Here is a 23522-nt window from a genome sequence, read left to right as displayed (position 1 = left end):
GAGCTGCACCTATTTTGATAGTTCAGTACTAGTTTTTCCAGGTCTGATACCAATTCACCTGACCTCCAGCATCCTCTGCCTACCCCTCCTGCCTCCCCTAACAGAAGTTCCCTTACCTTGCCATCTCCTCTCTTACTGCCAATGCCCCCCACCATTCCCTTTACACTTCCTCTGCCCTGGCTACCACAAAGTATTATTTGCATTACAGTAGTGCCCAGAGAATCCATTTAGGATTAGGGCCCTATTGTGTTAAGCTGTGTACAAAAATTAGAGCACTCAAAATCCCAGGACACCCCAGTCTTGCACTCTGTGACCTGCTTAAATCTGAAGGGATCCATTTCTCACTCAGATATATCTAGGGTTGCCAACTTTGTAATACAGTATTTAAATACCAGACAGTCCAGCAGGAATGCCGGAACCTCCCCCACCCTGCCTCTTCCCCCCAAGGTCCCGCCTCTGCCCCACCTCTTCCCCCGAGGCCCTGCCCTTGCCCTGCCTCCCCCCTGCCCCACGTCTTCCCCCAAGGCCCCACCCCGTTCGCTTCTCTTCCCTCCTCCACCTGTCAGTCGCTGCTTTTCCCCTCTCCCCACCCTTCTCCTCTGCTGGGTCAGGAGGGACTCGCCTGCAGTGCCGGGGCTGGGAGCTGCAGATAGAAAGCGGCGCCGCCTGAGTACGGGCTGTCGCAGTGATGACCTGGTGCCTCCCCGCCTCCCCTGCCCGCAGTAACCAGACTTTGGGTGTCCGGTCAGTAGATCTGACCAGACACTGTCAGGTCACTTTTTCAACCAGACTTTCCAGTTGAAAACCTGACACCTGGCCAGCCTAGATATATCACTCTAAGGCCAGGTCTACGCTAAGAGCACTTTACTGGTACACTATAGCAGTGGTTCTCAAACTTACTTGATTGCGGCCTCCCCTTCTTTGTATCTGTAATAGTTTACGTCCCGTCCCCCACAAGCGCCTGGCCAGCAGCTGTCACTCTCCAGCCACCCAGCTCTGAAAGTAGAGCAGAGAGCAGCAGCTGCTGGCAGGGTGCCCAGCTCTGAAAGCAGCACCACTGCCAGCAGCAGCAGAGAAGTAAGGGTGGATTGGTACGTAGAGCCCTGCAAATCCGCAGATATCTGCAGATGCGGATATCGGCAAAAATTGTCTGCGGATCACAGATCAGATGCGGATACACATTTTTGGTACGGCATTGCCACCCTTAATTCTCTAAGGCTGCTGTTGGGGGTACTGCCTTCAGAGCTGGGCGCCCGGCCAGCAGCCGCCACTCTCTGGCCACCCAGCTTTGAACGTGCAGAAGTTTTTCTTCTTAAAGCTTCTCGTGCAAACACCACCACTGCGCACAATACATTCCGCGCCCCCACAGTTGGAGAACCTCTGCACTATTGCACCAAAGTTCTCCTACTGTGGATGCAGCAATACCAGCAAAGCTGCACTTTGCACCAGTATAATAAAACAGCCCCCCATGAACAAAACAAGCTGTGCTGATAAAAGCACAGGTTTGCTGGTACAGCTGTTGCTACACTAGGGACTTCTGCTAACACAGTTATGTCACTCAGGGATCATACCACTTCCCAGTGGTGTCATCAGAAGTCTGTAATGCAGACCTGGCCTCAGAAAGACTAGAAAACCATGGACTCTGATATGCAAAATCTTAAAGATGGACTTTTACACAACAAAATCAAAGCACATGGGAATGTTTATAGCAAAAGTAACTCTGTCCTGCCATTTCCCACATTTTCACTGCAGCAACTGCAGATATTTGTGCCCAAATTAGAGCTCTTTTGCTGCCCAATCCTGAAGTGATCTTACAGTTCAGTGCTACTCCCTGAAGACTTTTTAGAACTGCAACTGGTGCAGACTGCAGCTGCACACCTGATAAGCAGGATATTGTGCAGGGAGCACATGAATGACATCCATTGGCCATGATCTACAGTGGCTTCTCCTGGTGAAGTTTAAGATGTTGATGCTTACCTACAAAGCCCTGAATGGTCTGTGTCCTGGCTACCTTAGAAACCACATTAACTACTGAAGAACACCACAGATCAGCTGACATGCTTGAGCTAACAGCTCCCTGCTTCAAATAGGCAGCCTGACATTTTCAGTGAAGTTTTTGGGACATCAGAACTCATCTCCAAGCACTTCCCCAGATTTCTTGAACTTCAGGATATGCTATCAGATGCCATAGGTGCCAACTTCCCCTCTTTCCTGTGGGTGCTCGACCCCCCCCCCATCTGCCCCCGGCCCCACCCCCACTCCACCCCTTCCATGAGGCCCCGCCCCTGCCCCACCTCTCCCCCGCCCCTATTCCAACCCCTTCCTCAAAGTCTCCACCCCAACTCCGCCCCCTCCCTGCCCCTATTCCAACCCCTTCGCCAAATCCCTGCCTCCTCCCCTGAGCGCATCACATTCCCGCTCTTCTCCGTCCCCCCGAGCATGCTAACGCTGCCAAACAGCTGTCTGGCAGTGGCTGGATGGGAAGTGCTGGGAGGTAGGCAGAGGAGCGGGGACCCGGTGCGCTCAGGGGAGGAAGAGTTGGGGCGGGGGGTGAGGGGAGCTTGGCTGCCAGTGGGTGCAGAGCACCCACTAGTTTTTTCCCCACAGAGTCAGCGCCTATGTCAGGTGCTCTTTTCCTAGTTTTTTCCGGAGGGGATGAGTCAAACAGGAGAGGAACAGGTTGAGAGAGAAGAATTTTTATTTGTGGGTGTAGCAGCACTGCCTACCTTGTCTGTCTTCGGGCTAGCTACTGCCTCAGTTTCTCCTCACTCAGGTTAGATCACCTGACCTTCCAGCTTGGACTGGTTGCTGCGGTGATTTGGCCCTCCAGCTAAATCATTAAAGAAACAAGTCCACCCCTTCCAACATAACCAAATCCATAACAAAAATGAAAGAGTCTTCCACCCCCCACAAGCTGAGTCCAGCCACTCCTTTCTGAGGGTCTGGCTTCTTTCCTGACTCCCTCCTGCTCTCTACCAAGCAGCTACTCCCAGGGTGTCCTACTGGAGCTTCCCTTCTCCCCCTCCAATTCTACACAGAATTTGGTCTTATCTCCACCCCAGAAGATCTGATGTCGCCACATGACTGGCCTGTCATGTGACTTTGCTCATTTATTCAGTGTTGCCAACTCTCGTGATTTTATCCTGGCTCTGGTGACTTTGGGGTGTTTTTTTGCCTGACTCACAAATCTTCCCTCATTCAAAATGGCCACTATCCCCTGTTCCCATCAATGGGGCTGACGCCAGCAAGATGGCTGCCATTTCCCTACAGTCTACATGCATGTGGCAACAAGGCTGCCCTTAATAAAGGTGGCTGCCACCTCCCACTGTTTCCAGTAAGATTGGAGCCATGCCCACAGGTAAATGGCTGCCACTCTGTGGGCCAGGGGGCTGGACAGGACACAGGGACTGAGAGGAGCAGCAGGGACACTATAAAAGATGGATAGGGATGGGGAGGCTGAGGGGATGCAGGAGGCAGATTTAGGAGTTACAGGAGAATGGGGTGCAGGGGGAAGGATGGATTCTTGCAAAAGGCTAAACCAATTCCATATTGTTTTTCCTGTGACATTATGGCTTATATGAATGATTGATATAAGTTTAAAGTTCTTTGATATGTATATCTGTAATTCATCAACTCTAAAAAGTACATTAAGTTCTATCTGCAAGCATGAACCATGATGCATTAATTAGCTCAGTAGTTCTTTAACTACTTATTTTCTTTGATTAAAAATGGGTGGTAAACGAGGAGGGGAGGCAGTCAGGACACTACAAGGAAATGGATGGCAGTTCCCCAGTCTTAGGGGGGAGGAAATGGTAAATGGAGCCTCCATCAGAGCAGCCAGGGAGAGGTGGGCATTTAAGGTTGACTTTTCAACCTGAAATTATCTCTCACACATTGGCAGATGAGTAAAGAATATTAAAAAATATGATTTGATGGGTTTTTAAATCTCATGATTTTAGGGGCCAATCTCATGATTTGTGATCTCTTGAGGTTGGCAATACTGTGCTCTCCACCTGGATAAGCAAGCTAAATATGTCACAGTTGGGACTGGACCGATCTCCCTTTAAAGGGCCAGTCACCCAGTGACAGAATATATAAGATACTTAGAATCTGAAAGCTGCTTTTTAATTAAATTGAAATAAGTAAATCACTGCCTGTTGCCATAGAGAATGAATGTGATGTCACAGACTCCGCCTCCTGGCTTCAGGGCAAGATCAAGCAGGAGAAGAAGAAAAGGCTGTGAAATTAAAAACACCTATTTTAAAGCAAATGGGTTTGATAATTAGAAAAAAAGTGTGGCATAGGGAAATGATTAGGCCATATGGTGGGAAGCGATTTTAAAGGTGAACTGCAAAGCTGTTTTAAATAAATGAAGAAACTACTTAAAATCCCAGATCGTTAACAGAATGGTATATGTGGAATTAACTATTTTGTTTTAAAACTGTGCAAAAAAAGAATTCATTCTCCTTCGACTTATTTGCCAAGTCTTTGCGTGGGGGGGAGGTTAAAAAAAGTTGTTTGTAATGTTATTACTGAGAAGAGTCAAACTTCTAACACATTTTCTGATGCTTTGCAATTTGCCTTAAAGGGAGATCTATTTATGGGATACAGAACCTTTCTCCTCTAGATCACTGGTGTCAAGCAGTCCTGTCTGAGTCAGTTCATTAGTGATGCTGTATGTGTCACTCTTATAACTCTCATAACAAATGGACATCTAGGGATTTTTCCCATAGAAAGTCAATGGGCCACAATCTGCACTGTGCAGGAGTCAAAGCTAATTCTGGTCTTCTCTGTGGGCTATTATGGCCCCCAATGCAAGTTGGACTAACAGCAGCCTTGCATGGCTCCCTTAAGGGCTGCTCTGAAGCCTAGAATAGCCATATTATATCAGCCATTCCTGCCGTCTGCCCGCATCTACCCCAGCACATCCCTATATCAGAGACAATGCAGAAAGCTGCCTATATCAGCCCTATGCTGCCTCTGTACTGAGAGAATTCCCAGGGGACTGTTCCACCACTTTTAAGGCCCCTTTACATCACCAGAGCAGTGGAAGAGGGCTGCAGCAAGGAGACTCTCCCATTATCTTGGTTAGCCCAGCTAAACCAGTTCTGAAGAAGACTCCTCTATGATTTTTTTTACAAGTTTGTGGCCAGTGAACTAAGTAATAAGTTTATAAATCATTTTAATTAAAAAAAAAACAACCCAGAAAATATTACTTTTGCGTGTTCCTCATCACCATCTCCTGGGATAAACCAGGACTTTTCTCCCATTTTCTGCAAAGATAAATAACCAGCCATAGTCATTAGACTCTCATGGTTCTTTAGTAGCCTGTGTAAAGTGAGCTAGGGGGATCTCAGTCCAGACCCTGGCAACATAACTGCTTACATCAAAAAGCCATAATCACAGTTGGTACTAATCTGCAGACACAGAATTGGCTGGGGAGAGTGAATTCTCTTCTCCCCCCAAAAGAGAGCCCCTTCCAGGCAGGGCTGAGAGTGTAGGAAGCTAGCAAAAAGGAAGAGAGAGAAAAAAAAATCAGTATTGCCAACACTCACAATTTTATCCTGAGTCTTCCAATATTTGCTGTTTTACCTGGAGCCATGTTGCATGAGAATCTCAGCTTTCATAAAAAAATTACCTTTCCAGCCCTCCAGTTGCAGAGAAAAGCTTGAAAATGTGAGTCATAAAGGCTCACTCAGAAGACAAAAAGAACTCCAAAATCATTCTCATTTAAAGTGTCAGCATTTTTAAGCCAATCATGATTTTTGGCGGGGAGGGGAGCTGACTCATGTTCTTTGAACACTTGGTGTTGATAATACCAAGTAATCTCTCATTTTGCACCCCCAAATCTCCAGCGTGAAGAGCTGTGAAACATCCAGGGAGATGTTATAGCATGAGAAGATACTAGCCGCCCTGGGCTTCCCCTCTTCCCACTGCTTTCCTCTTGTGTGAGAGCAATCTCCTGTTACTGGAACCACAACCTATCACCAAAAATGGCCATCCATTTTGGTCCATATCCTGCATTTAAAGAGGGAGGGGGACAGAGGAAGGGGCCTTAACCCTTTCTATCTCCTGGGGTTTATTTATTTATTATTTTTATTTAAAGATAAGAGATAAAGCCCATCCAGGTCCAGATCAGCATCTTCCTGCGGAAGGGAACTGAGGCTCCCTCTCTCTCCTGCCTTGAATACTCCAAAGTAACCCCCCCTCCCTCCATGGCAGAGAGAAAGCTCCTGCAGCCCAGAAACACTCCCAGTTGGACAGGGCTGGGATAATCAGGCTGTTTTGTTAAGACTCAGCAAAGGTGACTACTTGGTGTGTCAAGGAAGATGCCCAGGAGCAAGTTATTTTCCTACAGTACACAAGGCTTTAAGGTAATGCAGAGAGCGCGAGAGCTGGAAGAGAACACTGACAATTTTACACAAGACTAGATACCCTCCCCCAGGCTTCTTATAACCCACACATACACTTACTCCCATAAAGCTCTGTAACCTCTGCTACAAACTCTGCCCTCTTTGTTTACTGGCAATCACAAATTGCCCACAGGCCCATCCTCACCAGCTTGCCTCCCTACAGTCCCCTCTTCCTACCCACAAACTCCTCATAACCCTCTTCACCACACCCCACAAGCTCTCACAAAATTTCCTGAGCAAGTTCTGCTGAGATATTTTCAGACCACCGTGGGTCAGACCACCCTGCTATCCCCATCTGCAGCAGGGGTCCAGTCATAAACCTTCAACATAGCATTAGGCTGGGCCCAGGGAACGTGTCACACGTGCACACCCACTACTTGTCTGTCAACTTCTAAATCACAGTGGGCGAGGGGAGGGCAGCCTACAGCCAGCAGCAATGTGGCTCTGGGTATGTCCATGCTACCGTACGGTGCTGCAGCTGTGCCGCTGTAGCACTGGAGTGTAAATGCTTCCTACAGCAGCAAGAAGGGTTTTTTCCATTGATTTAGGTCAGTGGTTTTCAACCTTTTTTCATTTGTGGACCCCTTTGGAAATCTTAGACATAGTCTGCAGACCCCCCCAGAGGTCTGTGGACCACAGGTTGAAAACCACTAATTTAGGTAACCACCTCTCCAAGAGGCAGATCTATTCTAGGTTGATAGAAGAATCCTTCTGTCAACCTAGCTGCTTTTATACCAGGGGGTTAGGTTGACCTAACTACAGTGCTAAGGGCACAAGATTTTTCACAGCCCTGAATGACATAGCTAGGTGGACTTGAACATTTTAGGTGTTAATCAGGCCTCATAGAGACAGTTTTTAATCTGGACTAAGCTTTAAAAAGAAGAGAGAATTGCCATGCAATCCTTTGCAAAATTCAGAAAAGCATGAAATTTTGGTTTGTAAAAGCCTTTTGGGTGCAGCAAAAGAAAAATAAAAAGGCAAATCACAACACAAAGATATAAGAGCTAGGTATTTATTAATTATTATTATTATTAAGCTCTAACTGTTTTTTGATCATTACAAAATTTTAAGTAACAAATGGAGGTTAAAGGCTGTTGAACGCAGAGACACCCAGTAGCCACATGACTGACAGGAATCCATGCAAGAGGAGTGGAACCATATGGAAAATATCAAGGGAAGGAAAAAAATGTCATCCAGCTCTTTGCATAGCTTTCAGCAGCCAGTTTTCCCTCTTACTGTATAGAAACTTCCCTGATTCAAACTTTCTCTCCCTATGCCCCTTATAAAACATATAGCGTTGTCTCCTTTCCTCATTTCTGTTTCTCTATTGGGGAGCAAGATTCTGACTTTTTTTTTTTAAACCAAACGGTAAGAAGAAGAAAGTTTAATTCCCAAGGGTTAACTGTACTGGGGCCTGCTTTTCTGAAAACCTCTGTGGTGTGTGCGCGTATGTATCCATACACATTTAAGAAAAGGGAAGGTTTCTAAAGAATGTGAAATGTGAGAGCTACAGATTCCCCCATCACCACATCCCTCCTCCTGCTTTCAATAATACATTTCAGCAAACAGTCATTTTTCAAACCCCTTTCTCAGGGGGGAGGAGGTGAAGAGCTCAGGTTACATTTGGGATTTTTTTTAAAACCACAATAAACACCACACAACGAAAATTCAAAGAAAAAAAAAAGCCAGACCTGCTGTTTCCTTTTACAAGCCCTTTATTTCAAACAAACACACACAAATTAATGCAGTTTCCCCTTCCTCCAAGCTGTTAAAAATGTGACAAAAAATCTTCCATATCTAAAGAGCTTTAGTTGTTTTAACTATTTCCAGCTTAACCTACCCTCTACCCCACCCCCAGCTGATGTTGTTTTCCCCTAGAAACTAGCTTTTAATAGCTCCCACCTCCCATTTCCTCCAGTACAACATCAAAGGCAATATATTTGGGGCAAGGGTTGTAGTATATTCCTAAAAAAATGAAGCCTGCACATCTACCTCTCCAAACAGTTAGGAACATATACACACACTAACATGTCCTCAGTAGCGCTATGGGGAGAGAAAAATCAGCATAAGCAGAATTTAGAAAATAAAGAATTGGGGTAGCACCAGCACAATCTCCTTCCTGTGTTAGTCACTTTTCCTCTGCTGATGACCCTTGGCAAACCAACAGCCATGTGAAATTAAACAAGCCCCCACTGGCAGAGTGGTGTAGCCTGAAATGAACACCTCCCCCTACCCTAGAAAGTCACAGCCTTTCTTTGAAAAGGCTCTTACCTTGCAAGGCTTCCTTATTGTCCCATTTTAGCTCCTTTCCTTTTGTGGGGCTTTAGTATATGTATTTAACATTCTTTGTGGCACAAAAAGAAATGGTTACAAATCCTGTCAGGTCATGTGATTGAGTGAGTGGTTTTTTTTTCTTTCTTTTTCTTCCCTTTTTTTTTTTCTTCTCTTTCCTCTCTCTCTCTCTCTCTCTCTCTTTCTGCTTTTAGGACAATACTCAGCAGCCTGGGCTCAATGTGTCAGGCCAGACTGGCTGATGACAGAGAGGAGGAGGAGCTGCTGCTGGCAGGGCCTGGCTTTCATGGCAGCTGGGGCTGGGAGGATGGGGCCTGGAGCCGGTGTTGATTAGGGTTCTGACATCTCATAGTGATGCCTTGAGGAGTAGGAGGAGAGAGTTGTTTTGTCTGATTTCTTTTTCTCTGCATCCTCTCTTTTCCCCTCCTCCCCCTCTCAGCCCCTCTCTCCTGCTTCCTTCCCATCCTGGGACCAGAAGGAGGAGGTCTGTGCTTTGCTGGGGGACCCTGACAGGCTCCTTGCAGGCAGCTGAGATCTGGTTCTCTTCCACACAGCTGAAACCTGTAGTGTGAACACCGCAGGCTGAATCAGACTTTCCCCAGCCTCACCGCTGGGGCCACTTCCCTCAGTTCTGCTAAGCCTCCCGAGGGCCCTTGCTTTTTCAAATCCTAGGGGAAAGGACCAGATTTCAAAGAGTGGCAAAGATCTCTGTGAATACAAACATCTTAGTGAGTCAGCCAAAGTGAACTAATCTGCAACCCTCCTCTGAAAAAGTGCCCAGGTTTTAAATGTCTTTTCATTCTTTTGTCACAGTCGCCTTCACAGATATGATAGGCTCTGTACTCCTAAGTGGGGGCAGCAATGAGCCAAAACAGGGTGTAGGTTGGTTGGGGGGGTGAAAGCCCACTAGGGTCAGTTGGCTATGTTTCTCAGGGTCTCATCTGAGCTGAGGGTAATTCAAGGAAACCGAAAGCCTCCTATCTGAACCGGAGTCTAGTTGGGACCAGTGTCTACAAAGAGTGGAGCTTTCAGTAGGCTGCTGGCCTAGAAGAAAGAGCAGGGCTTTTTAGACACACAGCTGCTGCTGTTTTTGAATTGCCGTGGTGTTTGCTCGGCTACATGAAGGGAGTGTGAGCAGAGACTTTGCTAGTCTGTCTTTATTTTGGTTGCACCAGAGAAACCTGAAACCCTTGAAGAGGGTTTCCCTGCTGCTTTACATAAGATTGCTGCTGTGCTTCAATCCTGCTGCATGGGCCTGGACTCTGTCACAGAGACCATAAAACCAAATACCACTATAATGTAAATAAAGCACAATTACATCTTCCAATGGGGAATGGTAACAAAACAAAACATTTTCTCTCTCAAACACCATCATAGCTGAAACCTAAATGGGAGAGAAAGAAAACGCTTTCTTCTGCCCTTTAATGATTTGGCCATTTCAACTCATCCTACCAGATTCCCTCAGCTATGGAATGGAATTCTGTTCTAGTCTATAAAGATTTTTACGGTGCCCTCAGAAACTTTCAGTAGTGCATTAAAGTGATATGACTAACAGAAGAAGAGCTCTATTTAAGCTTGAAAGTTTGTCTCTCTCACCAACAGAAGTTAGTCCAATAAAAGATATTACCTCACCCACCTTGTGTCTCTAATATCCCGGGACCAACATGGCTACAACAACACTGCATACTGAATAATGTAAGGGGACTATTGGTCCTTTACTAAAACTCAGTGGGGGGTTTTGGTTGACTAGCTCCCAGTACGAAAGGGAAGGGTCAATGGGAAATCGGAACCCTGAGACTGACAATCCCCAGGGGCAATGTGGAGAGTCCAATGCGCCAAGTCAGCCTGATTGACAGGACGGGCAGGCTAATGAGGGGGTCAGGAGGCCAGTGGGGTCTCATCCTCCGTGTGAGCTGGAACAGAGTGGGGTGAGCTAAGGAGACAGCAGTAGCCTGAGCTGAGCTGGGGAGCAAATCTGTGGCAACCGGAGCCAGAGAAAACCAGAGAAGCAGCCTGAGCTAGGGAGAGCATCAGCAAGAGCCAGAGAAGCAGCCCAGGGAGCAGACCTGTGCTGGGAGGAGAGCTGCAGCAACCAGAGCCAGAGGGGCCAGAAAAGCAGCTCAGGAAGCTAGAAGCAGAGCTGAGGCAGTGTGGGGCTGGGGCTGGGGCTGAAGCAGTCCAGAGCTACATGCGGTGAGCAGCTGGGGAGAGCAAAGGGAACCATGGGCAGAGGGCCCAGTGCAGGGCGACACCCTCAGCCAAGAGGCCTTACAGGCCAGACTTGGAGAAGGGATCATAACCCCGACAGGGGGGTCAGGAGGCTGACACTGGGAAGGAGGGTCCTGCCACCTAGAGCCTGAAGGCGTGTGGCCACCGCCAGAGCAAGTGTTCAACCCGTAGCATCCCTGCAGCACAGGGGCCTGGGCAGGAGGCCTGGGTGTGAGGAACAGACCGTGAACTTCCCTTACATTCCAGAGACACTGCTTGTGATGTCCCCATGCCACAGAGCAGGGTTATGTTTTTCCCTTTAACCTTTCCCATTTTTTTCTTATTTTTTAAATTGATTGCTGTTTAATAAATTGTATTTGCTTTTAACTGTATGTAATGATCAGTGGGTTAGCATCCAGAGCGGAGAGAGCACGCCGGAGTGGGGACACCCTAGCCCCTGTCCTAAGTGACTATGACAAGATTGGGGGTAAAGCCTCCAGGAATCCTGGGCCCAACCTTGTCGAAGTTATAGAGACTCTGCCACACAGGAGAATGGCAGGGGAGTCCTCGAGGTCAGGCAGGCCTCTCGGTAAAGGAAGTGGGAGCGAGGACTCAGATCCTTTCATTAGCCAATTCCACCAGGGTAGTGTATAAGCCAGGAAAGTTCCTCACAATTAATAGTGTGACCAATCCCCCGCTTACACTAACACAGGGGTCGGCAACGTTTGGCACGCGGCTCGCCAGGGTAAGCACCCTAGCGGGCCGGGCCAGTTTATTTACCTGCTGACGCGGCAGGTTCGGCCGATCGCGGCCCCCATTGGCCGCGGTTCGCAGTCCCGGGCCAATGGGGTCGGCGGGAAGCTGCGGCCAGCACATCCCTCGCCCGCGCCGCTTCCCGCCGCCCCCATTGGCCCGGGACGGCGAACCGCAGCGAGTGGGAGCCGCGATCGGCCGAACCTGCCGCGTCAGCAGGTTAATTAATCTGGCCCGGCCCGCTAGGATGCTTACCCTGGCGAGCCGCGTGCCAAACGTTGCCGACCCCTGCACTAACACATGTGGTTCATTTTCTCTCTCATCCTATCCCCAGAGGGAGAACTATGTGTACAGTGGTGTGTTTTGGTAAAGGTGAGGGTTTTCTTCTTTAGGTTAGAGCAGGTTAGATGGAAGCAATGCACCTTGCGCTTGGAGCAGAAGGTAGTGAGGTCTGTGATGGTCCTTAGTTCCTAGAGGAGTTAATTTCACAGTCTTGGGCTGGCCCCTGAGAAAGCACAAACAAGTTTTTCGCTGTGGCACCCACCCGTCATTTTCAACTTGGAGGAACTTGTCTGCATTCCTGACAACTGAGATAAAACATTTGTGGGGAAATATTCACCCTTTCCATTCTCCAGAAAGAGAGTTTCAACACCCCCCACCCCTGCTATGTGAGACTTAAAACCTCCTGTTACAGACTAAGAACATACAGGCCGGTGTTTGAACATTTGGGGACATAGAAATACACGTTTTAATGGCATTGAAATTCAGTGGAGTAGGAAAGCTTGGAGGCAGAGAGTGGGAAAAATATATTTTGTTAAAAAAGGGGGGGAAGAGTTGGCTCATATATATAAAGTGGCATTGATGGACCCCCAAAGGGGAGTCCTAGCCAATCCAATTTGACTGAAAGGATGGTAGATGCAACATATGAGCCATTAAAGAGGGGGTCAGGGGAATGGGAAGGAATAGTTTGGGCTCCAGTAGCAGAAGCAGTAACACCAAAGGACCTAAGGGAGACAGTGGATTTAATATATTTTTGCAATTTGATATAGCAGCAAAAACCATCCAGCTAATTTAATTTGAGGCTGTAAATGCAGAGGCCTCTTCTCAGAGACATAGGAAATAGTCCAGGTTTTTACAACACTGGTGAGACCACAGTTTGAGGATGTGTTCAGTTCAGGACAGCTCAGCACCACTAAGATGTTGACAAGTTGGAGAGAATGAAAAGAAGAGCAACATACAAGGATAAAAAGGCTGGAAAGGATTAATTTATGCAGAAAGCCTGGGTATGTACAGCTTGGCCAAATGAGAACTAAGAAGCATCAGGATAACTGTGGATAAGTATTTCAAGGGTGCAAAAACATCAGGAAGAGTTGTATAGGATGAAACTAAGCAAAGGAAACAGTCTATTAGGCTGTAAAATAGCATCCCTAAGGAAGTGGTGGAAGCTCCATCACTTGACTCATCTAAAATTGGATTGAGTAAAGCACTGGAGAAAATGATTAAAAAACAATCACACTGTGACAGCCCATTGTGGGTGGCCAGACCCAGTAATCAGAGCCAGAGTCTACGGTCACAAGACAGGAATCAGCTGGGTCAGGATACCAGGAGGTTAGAAACAGGAGACAAACTGGAGGTCAGAACCATGAATCAGATGACAGGAGTCACCAGTTCAGGATGCCAAGAAATCAAGCCAAGGGAGGGGGAGGCACACAGTCCAGAACAGGGAAGAACCAAGTTGTTCAAATAGCTTTCTGTTCCTGCTTCTGGCTGAAGAAGGGCCAGCAGGCCAATCAGCTGCTCTGGGACTCCACCAATAGGACTGCAGCAGCAGAGTCTCAAACTGGGGCTGGGCTTCATTGGTCCCAGGTACACAAGTCTAGTTTCCAGGAGGGTCTGTCCATGCAGATGTATTCTGTTGAAAGCTACACCTTTTGTCGTACTGAGTAGGTGGGTCCCAGTTGTCTATGTTTGTCCTCATGTATTTAGAAGTCCTCCTTTGCCTTTTCCAGGTGTCTTTTCGCCTCCTCTTGGATGTGATGGATGTGTTCTACTAGGTCCAAGGCAGATGGATTGGGGGAGGATATGGGTAGTTGTAGGTGGAATCTGGGGGGCTACCCATAGTTGATAAAGAGGGGGCTGTGGCCTGTGGATGTGTGATCCACATTATTGTATGAGAACTCTGTATAGGGTAACAGTGAAGACCAGTCATCCTGGTGATAGTTGATGTAGCATCATAATTATTGTTCAAGGATCTGATTGCTTCTGTTGATGGAAGGCAGAGGACAGGTGCACATGACTCCTAATAAACATAGGGCCTTGTGCCAGAAGAGGGCAGTAAACTGTGGTCCCCAGTCAGGGGCACCAGAATAGGGGGGCCAGAGGGTCATGGCCCCTCCACTTTTTACCAGCCATAAGGATGAATGATGGGGGAGGGGTCTTGGGGGGAAGAGGCAGTGTGAGGGCGGAGCCTCGAGGGAAGGGATAGCACAGGGGTGGGATCTTAGGGGGGAAGGTGTGGCATGGGGTGCATGGTTCGGGCGCCAGTGGCCCCCCACTGTTAGGAAGCTTCCACCACCCCGTCCCCAGTCGGAGGTGATATGATGCGGGAGGCCATGAAGACAGACTACATTGTTTATCCAGACCCAGGCACTTTCCTTCTCAGAGGGTAAACCTGTGCAGGGAATAAAGAGTGAGCTATTTTAGAAAAGCAATCTACCGCTGTCAGGATGGTAACAGAACCACTGGATTCTGGTAGTTCCATCACAAAGTCCAAGGAAATGGCTTCCCAGGGCCAAGATGGGGTGTCCAGAGGTTGGAGGAAACTGCAGAGTTTCTGGCAAGGGATCTTGGTGAGGGAACACACCTGTCAGGAAGCTATGAAGATCTTGGAGTGCATTCGGGGCCACCAGGAGAAACCAGACATTAATTGTTGGGTTTTATATCACCCTAAGTGTCTTGCCCAGTTGGAGTCATGGCAGAGTTGGAGAACCGCCACCCTCACAGGTCTGGGGGGAACATAGATGTGGTCCTTTACAAACATAATTCCCACCCACCCCCAGCTGTCATGCATGGGTTGCCAATGGCCAACTTGGATGGAATTCTGGAGATGTCAGTGAGTTGCATTAAGAAAGTTATGGGATTTGAGAATGTGGGCTGGTTCCAGACTGGGGTCTTGTGGGTCAGAGCCATATCTTCGGAACAAGGCATTGGCCTTGCCATTCCTGGTTCCAGGGTGGTATATCAGGGTAAAGTTGAATTGAGAAAAGAATAGGGCCCATCAGGGCCTTGGCCATAGGCAGGTACTCCAGGTTCTTGTGGTCCGTAAACAATTGGACTGGATGATGGGCCCCTTCCAAGTAATGTTGCTACTCTTCAAAGGCAGTCTTAATTGCCAGGAGCTCCTTGCCCAGGATCTCATGGTTTTGCTCAGCAGGTGTGAGCTTCCTTGAATAGTAGGCAATGGGATGCTGTATTTGCTCGGGAGAGGACTGTCCTGATCACTGTATTAGAGGTGTTGGCTTCCACAACAAAAGTTTGTTCCAAGATAGGGTGGGCCAATACTGGAGTGGTGGTGAAGGCAAGCTTCAGTTGCACAAATGCATGCTGGGCCTCAGATGACCAGTGGAACTTGGCAGTGAGGGGCTTGGCTTGTTTCGGAAAATCCAAAATGAACCTCCAGTAGCAGTTTGCGAAGCCTAAAAAGTGTTGTAGGTCATGCACATTTCAGGGAGCTGCCTAGTCGCGGACAGCCTGGAACTTGTGCAGATCCATCTTGATGCCTTCTGGGTACAGGATGAAACCCAGAAACCCTGTTGAGGTCGGATCAAATACACACTTCTCTATCTTAGTGTAGAAACCGCATTGTCGTAGTCTCTTTACGACTGTGCAGATGTGAGTGGTGTGGTCCAGATCATCCAAGAATATCAATAGATCATCTAAGTACACTACCACAAACTGGTCCACTAGATCTTGTGGCACATCATTAATGAAATGCTGGACTATTGCTGGAGCATTATTCAGTATGAATGGCATAACTAAATATTCAAAGTGGCTGTAGTGGGTCTGAAAGGCCATCTTCCATTCGTCACCTTCTTGGATACGGATGAGATTGTAAGCTCCCCGGAGATCCAGTTTCATGAATATACAGGCAGCCCCCACATGGTCCAACAGCTCATGGATCAGAAGTATCAGGTAATAGTTCCAGATTGTTATCTGATTTAGGGCTCAATAATCGACAGAGGTGGAGACTGCCATCCTTTTTTACGCAGAGGAGCGGGGCACCAGCTGTTGAAGTTGATTTGTGGATGAACCCATAGGCCAAGTTCTCTTGGAGATATTCTCGCAGTACCACCAGTCAGACTCCAACATTGCATATATCCACTCAGATGGTATCTTTGCACCTGGCTGAAGTTCTATAGGACAGTCGTAGTCCTGATGTTGGGGGGGAGGTTTTCTGAATTCTTCTTCTCAAAGACATCAGTGTAGTCATATTACTTGGGGGGAAGTTCCACAGTTCCCCCAGTAGGTGTATATTGCGGGCAACTACCCCTACTTGAGCCTTCTTGGGTCTGGGAGCAATGTTTGCTGGTCCCTGGCCATGCTGTTGGCAGAGTTCAGATAGGAAGATGACTTTCTGTTCTCCCCAGTGAATGAGAGGGTCATGAAGGGTCAGCCAGGAGATGCCAAGGATCAAGGGGAAATGCAGAGAATGGATCACACCAAATTATCATTTCTCTGTGTTCCCATCTCTGACTGATTCAGGTGACCATTCTTCTTCTTGCCAAATGGAATGCTTAAGGAGCTATATACCTCAGTCCTATACACACCTCAAGATACCACTGTATGTCACTAGTCAGGGTGAGTACCCAAAATAACCATGCAGGGCATACAGAATGCCTACACAAAGCATAAGGTCATTGGACTACACACCATGCTTAATGTAAAGTGTCAGACATGGACAAAGTAAAGTACCCAACACTTAGGAGGCAGGAAGCTGTACCCACAAAGTATGCCAAAACCCCTTTCACCATTTTTTCCTCTTCTTTCATATGGAATTTGAAAAGCAACAGGCTGGAATTATAATTAAATCTTAAGATTCGAAAGCCATTCTTATGCTTCTGGGGTAGCTGATGGATCCCCCTTGTGTCACCACTGTCAGCATGAATGGGGCAATTGTCCATGATGTGTCGTATGGTTTGTACTTCGCCACAGTCACAATTTGGTGATTCTTTGATTTTTCCATTTCTGTAAGAGAGAGCCACACCTTCTGTGTGTTGTCCGAACACAGCTGGGTGCAATTCACTGCCTATGAGGGAGGCAGAATCCTTGGACTTCTTTCATTGGATCTTCAATCAGATCTTTGTTTGGGACATCACAAGCAGCCCATGATTCGAGCCAGCAAGTGCTGGTGTCCTTTCCATTGGCCTGTAGCATTGATGCGTGGATCCAAAAAGGCTTCCTGGATTTGAGTCAGCAGAGTGGCAGTGAATTGAAGTCTTGGTGTATCAGAAGGTCCAGAGTGGACAGGATCTTGTTATACTCCCGGACCACAGCAGGGTCTTGCATGATGTTGTGTGATGCCCACAGCAGCATCTTGCCTGAGGTTGCGTGATGCTCACCAAAACTGGAAGCCAAGGTATTGGTGTTGATCTGAGATACCCGCTAACAGTCCTGAGCATGGCATTAATTTCAGTGTCAATGAGATTGGTGTGGAAGCTGTTGCACCAACCTGATGCGCAATACTCCACTGTTGGCAAGACCTGGATTTGTGCTAATGTTTGAAATGTGTGTGCATCATATTCCCAGGATGTGCCAGTGAGTTTCTAGATGATGTTAACCTTTGTCTTTATCTTCTTTTTGGTATTGTCAAGGTGTAGGTGATAGCTCAGCCTCTGATCAAGGGTAACTCCAATGCACCGTGGATTATGGTCATATGAAAGAGGCAGATCACAAAAGTCCACTTTCAGCTGCACTTTGGCCTCATGGTTTTTCACGTGGAAGGCAGAGACGAATGTTTTCGAAGTGTTGGATTTCAGTTGCCAAGCTTTGAAATACGTCTCAAGTGTGCTGAGGTCATTGTTCATGACCTTTTTTGTGGCCTTCAGAGAGGAAGCTTGCGTTGCTAGCACAATGTCATCTGCATAGATGAATTTACAGCATGATGTGATCAGAATGTCACTGGTATAGAGAATGAACAGTGAGGGCGCTAAAATGGATCCCTGGGGGGGGGCGGGGGCGTTGTTCAATCTCCATGATTTACTGGCAGATTCACCAAGGTGTACAGTGAATCTTCTGTTACTCAACATCTGGGTGATGAATCTGGTGGGTGATTGGCATGAGAAAGCGAATGATATCTTCAGCAGGAGATCTTTGCGTCATACAGTATCATATGCAGAAGAAAGGTCAGTGAATGCTGCCATTGTTTTTAATTTTCACTGGAAGCTAGATTCTATGTAGCCTGTGACCAGATGCTGGCCTTAACCTTTTATTGCCGAAGTTCCCCTTTGAGGTCACCAACCCTCCCCCTAGTATGAGCAGCAATGATGGAATGGATAACCTCTCTCCAATCTTTTATTCTTGTTGCTGTGATGATCACTCTGAATCCACAGACCATGAAACACAAATCCTAGGGTAATATTTGGACTCCACTCACCTCTGACAAACAATTCATTGCATCCAGCAGCAGGAATTTATGCAAATTGGCAAAACCTCAAATGTTAATATTCTCTAGTTAAAGCCATAATATAAAGATGTCTTTAAAAAAAAATACATGTGTAAGTAATAAAGCCACCCTGAACTCATACTAATAGCCCATTTATACCTCACCATACCACTATATATTCTTACTTGTATATAATACGTGCAGGAAAATACATGATGCTGTGGGGTATCCATCATGTGCTGCAAAAACCACACCACACCACATCAATGGTTGCTCTATGTATGCCACACACTGAAGAAAAATTATTCTACAAATGTTCTAAAGAGATTTTAAAAGTTTATTTTTATTGGGATATATATATTTATATATATATCCGCTTCTAAAGTTGCATTGGTTACCATTAGTCCAACTGCATAGGGTTCAGGTGGAGGCATAACCATCCCTAAAATAGCTTTTCTATACATAAAAGTCATAATTTTAAGGACTGATATCTCAAACTCTTCCAGGGGCTGATTTATTTATTTAGATCAGTGGTTCCCAAACTTGTTCCGCCGCTTGTGCAGGGAAAGCCCCTGGCGGGCCGGGCTGGTTTGTTTGCCTGCCGCGCCCGCAGGTTCGGCTGATTGCGGCTCCCAGTGGCCGCGGTTCGCTGCTCCAGGCCAATGGGAGCTGCTGGAAGCGGCGGCCAGTACGTCCCTCAGCATGCGCTGCTTCCAGCAGCTCCCATTGGCCTGGAGCAGCGATCCGCGGCCACTGGGAACCGCGATCGGCCTGACCTGCAGACGCGGCAGGTAAACAAACCGGCCCGGCCCGCCAGGAGCTTTCCCTGCACAAGCGGCGGGGAACCACTGATTTAGATGTATCATATGGCTCTCGCCACCCCCTACATATATAAGCATGCCAACATATGGAATAGAGATGGCCAAATGATAAATTACAGGGCCATGGAATATATTTAATTTATCATCTGGTTCCATAATTTATCATGCACCTTTGGCTGCCTCATATGCACTCTGCCCACTTGTCCATCTTCCTCAGACTATTAACATTCCAAGCCCTTCAGCAGTCTCAAACAGTTGCCTTTATTTAATAAAATAATCAATCTGCTATAAAAAGGTTTCTTTCTTTCTCGTGAATGTGACCTCTTCCCATCTCTGGTCTGCGTACTAAGATGGGAAGTATTCAGTTCTGGAAGTTCAAGACTAGTCACACATTCAAGGGCTGATCTCTTGTGACCCACCATGACTAGAAATGGGAGATTTATACCATTGGAATAGGGATATAATCCCCTTTCCAGGGAGATTCTACATTTATTCTACTAATACGCCTGTTCTGCCATGGGAGTCTTGAGAAGTTTGGACCGCGTTTCATCTGGAACCTCACCTCAGAACTGTTCACCAAGGGTGGCCTTACCAGTAGTATAAGACTCCGAACAACATAGTTTTGAGGGTCATTCGGATATACAAGCCTCTCCACCACAACAAGGTAACAGTCTAAGGAGAGCATCTGGAGTGGTACCAATATGCTGCCTTAGGAAGATTCTTTGTATGAGATGGGAAGATTGTCGCACCCATGCCAGCATTCTCTCTGTAGCTAACATCACCAGTGTTGAGGTGAAGATTATGAAACATCAACTTTGCTGGGCTGGTCATTGTGTGTGGGTAGTTGATACTCGTTTTATGAAGAAAGTCCTCTTTTCTCAACATAGTCATGGTAAGCAGACTCATGGGGGACAGAGGAAACGCTACAAGGCCATTCTGATAGTATATCTTAAGAAGGGAGGCATTGACCCGATGAATTGTTAAGAGCTGTCTGGCAATAGACTGCAAAGGCATCATATCATACATCAAGCCTCACCCCATTTTGAAGAGAATCACCTTGCTCAAGAGGCTGAGAAATGGCAGAGGAGGAAGGAAAGCGTACAGCCTCCCAGCCAGCAGTTGTGCTCGCTCCAACCAACCACAGGTGCTGGAACTGAGGTTGCTGCAGGAACCCTAGACTTGAAGTGGTTTCCATTATATACAGGATTTACAGTTTGGTTCAATGGCTGTCAGCACCCCTCCTCCCCCATAACAATTGTTCTAGCACCCCTGCAAGAAACGATCTGTCATATATGTGGAAAAACCTGTAGAGCATGGATTGGACTCCTCAGCCATCTTAAGTCTCATCAGTGACTTTTTTTTCCCCTGGCAGACATCATCCTCGTATCCAGGGATAGCCACCGAGGACATTCATTCTAGCCTGGATGAGCCCAAGATATCTGACCTTGGGATTGTGATTTTTGTGGATAGAAAAGCTATTTTAAGTCATTTTTAGTGGGGTTATAGCTCCCTCTGTTAAAATGGATTTCATTTTGAAATCTAGTGTTTGCTTTTTGCATTTTACTCAGGTAAGAGAGTGAAACCAGACTGAAAAGATTTACTTTCTATTTGTCATCCACTAGCATAGTGCTATTGTGTTTGGGTAACCAACCTGGCAGAGGAAGGTTTACTGCACCTTGAAATTGTGGTTTCCTTTATATGTTACTTTTAAAAAATGTAATAAACATTTCCACACCCATTAGATCTGTAATACACCTCCCTTCCCTTCCCTTTTTTTTTTTTTTTTAGAGAATCTAAATTTGGAATTAAAACTACTTGACAGTGTTCCCTTTAAATGAGCAGATGGTGAAAGTGTGATTGAAAAGCAGACATTTGCTTACAATTACTGTAGACATTTTCTTTGACTAACACTCTTTGCATGTTAGGGGACTGCCTCACAATCAAGGGGATTTGTGGGGGATGTGTGTTAGAATTCATCTTGTTCTCACCAAACCCATTTATATTTATTTGGGGAATTACAATATGCGTATTTGAACCTCCGTGGAAATTTTGGCTCTTTTCCTCAAGGCCAAGACGCCGAATCCTCCAGCAGAGGAAATCTGTATCTTTACCTGCAGCTACACTACCTCAGCAGGTGATCCTTACAAATCTAAGATAAGCAGAATTGATCCCAATCAATATTTGAATTAGAAACCGAAAAGGAAAAGCAAAGTGTTGCAAGAACTGACATGGGCGATTCAGCAGGGAAAAATACCTCCTTCTAAGCCAGTAGGAGGCAGCATGGTCTAGTTATTAGAACAGGCGAATGAGGGTCAGACAACCTGGGTTCTGTTCCCCACTCTGCCTCTGGGTTCTGTTCCCAGGGTACAATTTTGGGATAGGCATTTCACTGCCTTGTGATTCAGTTTTCCCATCTATGAAACTGAAATAACACCTACCCAATTTTGTAGAACAGTTGGAGGTGCTTGGATGAAACGCGTTGCGTCTGTAAAGTATCGAACAGTATTACTGAACTAATGCCCTAATACTGTGTTAGAGATGCTTTAGGTGCCAGCTTATTTGAAAGTGCTCAGAGACCATGGTGTTGAGGGTGGTAAAAACTCCTAGCTAGACAGATGGAATATAAAACTGAGGCCCTGACACGTCTTGGTCATTCAAAGATCCAATTTTTTCCAAAGTAGTGGTGTTAGCGCTACCAGGGCCGGCTCCAGGCACCAGCCGACCAAGCACGTGCTTGGGGCGGCACCTTGGGGCGGGGCGGCGCTCGGGTTTTTATTTATTTATTTATTTATTGGTTCGTCGGGGCAGCGCTGGAGGGGGGTTTTTTTGTTTCCGCACGCGGCGCTCAGGGGGGCGGGGCTTCGGGCGTCACGGCGCTCGGAGGGGGGCGGGGCTTCGGGCGGCGCGGCGCTCGGGGGGCCGGGGCTTGGCGAGGCGCTGGGGGGGCGGGGGCTGGCACGGCGCTCGGAGGGGGGCGGGGGCTTGGCGCGGCGCTGGGGGGGCGGGGGCTGGCACGGCACAGCGCTCGGAGGGGGGCGGGGGCTTGGCGCTCGGCGGGGGCTGGCGCGGCGCTCAGAGGGGGGGCGGGGGCTGGCGCGGCACGGCGCTCGGAGGGGGAGTGGGGGCTTGGCACGGCGCTTGGAGGGGGGCAGGGGCTTGGCGCGGCACGGCGCTCAGAGGGGGGCCCGGGGCTTCGGGCGGCGCGGTGCTTGGAGGGGTTGGGGCTTCGGGCGGCATGGCGCTCTGGGGGGCGGGGCTTTGGGCGGCGTGGTGCTCGGGGGGGGCGGGGATTTCGGCGGCGCTGGGGGGGGGTTGGTGGTGCGGCGCTCGCGGGGGGGGGTACGGCGGCACGGCGCTCGCGGGGGGGGGGGGACGGCGCTCTTCTTTTTTGCCTGGGGCAGCAAAAAAGTTAGAGCCGGCCCTGAGCGCTACTTTGCTGGCCATATTCCTGTTTGGGCAATTGCATTATGACTCCCTAAAGTTTCCCCCAGCATTTCAATTACCTATGATATTCTCAGATTTGAAGGCCAGAGGGACCATTTGATAATCTAGTCTGACAACCCTCCCACATAATAAAGGCCACCTACATGTAGCCCTACAACTTGCATTTCTTCTTCACTTCCTATTGTAAATTCTAATGTTGCAGTGCTGTGCACTGTTAAACAGCTATCATACACCACCCCAGAGGTGGCTTCTGCATTTCTGTAGCAGGTGATACAAGCCCTGCCATATATCATTTGTAATGTCTGCCTGGCACTTTGGAATCATGAAAGACACTATAGAAATGTTAGTCATTAATGATAATCTGCATTAGTATTTCATCTCTAAAAAAAAGCAGCAATGACTCATTCTCTCTCTGACAGTAAGTAGGGATTCGTTTGCCCCAGTCCCAGGCATGTTTTTATATCAACACCTGGAAAAGGAAGAATATTGCTCATGGGAGAATTCAGATTCACACCCTTTTCTTCTAGGTGGACAGCAGGGGCACAGGGTCCTTGCTGTTGCTTTTTATTTTGCGTGCCCCCCTTTTTATTTAGTGCATGTTAGCTGCAAGAAGGGCAAATCTTGGCCATCAAACAACCACAGAGGACAAAGGTGTCAGTAACTGGGTTTTCTGGTTAGGCCCTGGTTAGCAGAAAAACCACTCAGTTTGGAAAGGATTTTCCTTGTAGTCTGTACAGCAGACACACAGAAGACATTTTCTGTTCCTATATTCTGCCTCACAACAATGGTTCCAAGCCTAGAACAAGACATCCCTTCCTCTCCCCTGCACTCACCAGCCATGATCCTAGGACCAGTGGAGGGATCTGGCTGCAGCTTTCTTTGGACTTTCGTGCCCCGCTGGTTTTGCATTTCAATCTCCAGTTTGTCATA

The sequence above is a fragment of the Emys orbicularis genome, chromosome 1, assembly GCF_028017835.1.
Source record: "Emys orbicularis isolate rEmyOrb1 chromosome 1, rEmyOrb1.hap1, whole genome shotgun sequence".
NCBI classification, from domain to species: domain Eukaryota; kingdom Metazoa; phylum Chordata; order Testudines; family Emydidae; genus Emys; species Emys orbicularis.
Note: the sequence above shows the minus strand (reverse complement) of the source record.